This window comes from Elephantulus edwardii, unplaced genomic scaffold, assembly GCF_000299155.1.
Source record: "Elephantulus edwardii isolate Elephantulus edwardi_28Jun2011 unplaced genomic scaffold, EleEdw1.0 scaffold00319, whole genome shotgun sequence".
Classification (NCBI taxonomy): Eukaryota; Metazoa; Chordata; class Mammalia; order Macroscelidea; family Macroscelididae; genus Elephantulus; species Elephantulus edwardii.
The window spans coordinates 435,952-438,167 of NW_006400069.1; positions in this window are offsets into that span (position 1 = coordinate 435,952).

Here is a 2,216-nt window from a genome sequence, read left to right on the forward strand (position 1 = left end):
ATGGAAACCCAAAATCTCTGTAAATGTTCATTAAAACTAATAAAATTTAATAATAATAATAAAGATTGGAAGAACATTCATTAACAACCTATGTTCTTCTGGTAACACAACCTTGAGACAACAACACTGTATTTAAGTGTCTTAATTTAGTCAAGTCAGTTCTCACTGTCAAATATACCTTAAATAAATAGCAATTAGAGAGTCTTCAGGGATGCTGAGGTTCCCTTCACAAATCTGTTTCTTACCATTGTGGTAAAGGGTGTATTCTCTGGAACTCCATGAATGCATCTGAGCACAATATAATAAATCCATTCTGTTATGCTAATTTTTAGAAATCTTTGAATACTTTCTTGTATACTAATACAGTGTACTACGATATGCCAATGGAGCTCTATTGGTCTACGTGGTAGGGAGTTGCACCTAAATGTGGTGCCTTTCTGGTAGTTCAAATCCACCAGGTGCTCCATGAGAGCAAGATGGGAAATCTCATCTATGATATCTATAGCTTCTGAAAACCGACGTCAGGGTCGGTTATTCTTTGATTCTGACAAAGCAACAGTGAATATGAGGTAGATCTGGCATTTCAATTCAGTTTAATGTATGCTTAATCAGTGCTTCAGTCAACCAATCAAAATATTGGATCAATTTCTTACCTCTCTAGATGAAACATTGAATGAAGAGTCTATGCTTATGGAGAAAGATGTAGCAATCTACTCCCACAAAGTAAACTGCCTTAACAAACTGAGAGGGCAGGTCTATCTGTCCTGTGGGGTCACTGTGAGTCAGAATTAACTCCACAAAATTGGGTTCGCTTTCCTAACAGAATGAAACATTGTCCAGCCTTGTACCATCCTCAAAATCATCACAATATTTGAAGCCATACCTGAAGCCACCATGTCATTGAGAATCTTCCCTTTTCCCCTGACCCTCTACCAAGCATGATGTACTTCTCCTGATGGATTTATCCTCATTAATGTTCAGAGTAAATCAAAGGAAGTCCTATCTTTCTTGCTTCTAAGAAGCAGTATGGTTGTACTTCTTCCAAGACAGATTTGCTTATTCTCCTGGCAACCCATGATATGTTCAATATCCTTCAGCAACACCGAATTCAAATACACCAATTTTTCTTCAGCTCTCCTTATTAATTTTCTAGCTTTTGTATGCATATGAAGTGACTGAAGATAGTATGATGTCAAGATTTTAATTGTATGTTCTAAAAAAAACCCATATGTGTGTGATGATATATGTGGAAATTAAATAATGTCCTCCCATGATCTAACTGATAAACCAAATAGTTGTAGAAGGATTAAGGGGGGAGTGCCCTGATCTAATGGGGAAAAAAATCAGTAAGGAAACCTTCCCTAGGCTGTGACCTGTAATTCCTTTAATCTCACAAAAGATACAAGAAGAGGAAAGCAAGCTGAAAAAGGTGAGCCTTAGTACCCCAAGAAAAAATTGCCAGGAGTGGAGTGCCTAATTTTGGATTTGAGTCTCTGTCTAAGAAAGCGCCTTGACACCAGGGAGGGGGCCAAGATGTGTAGAAATCCCCAAAGAACACCAGGCCTACAGAGGCTGAAGGAAACAAGCTCCTTCCTCCAGACTCAATAGAGAGGACCTTTACCCTCAGAGCTGGCACTTAACTTCGTATTCCTAGTATTCTGAACTATAAGTGAATGCATTTGTTTGTTAAAGAAAGAAAGAAAAAAAAACACCTGTGCTTAGAGGGCTCATATCAATAAACCTAAATTGATCCAACTTTATGTTCTTTGAACCCTTGGCCTACACTCTTAAATCATCACCATACATATTGCCAAGGTTTCTGTTTCTATTTATTAGAAAAATAAAGCATTTCCTTTGGAAAAGAGTAGAAAATACTATTGTGAGTATTGAATGTACCATGGACTGCCAAGAAAACAAACAGATTCAGCCTGGAGAGGGTTAAACCAAGCTACTCCTTGGAGGCAAGGATTCTGGGGCTTCGTCTGACATACTTTGGGCATGTTGCAAGGAGGGACAGGTCCTTGGGGAGGGACATCATTCTTGGAAGGATGGAGGGACGGCGCAAGAGGGGAAGACCCTCTGAGATGGATTGATTCAGTGACTGGGGTAATCGGGATGGGTGTGTCAGAGGCAGTGTGATTGGCACAGGATAGAGCAGGGTTTAGGGCTGTTGTACATAGGATCGCCATGAGTCGCAAACAACTCGACGGCACATA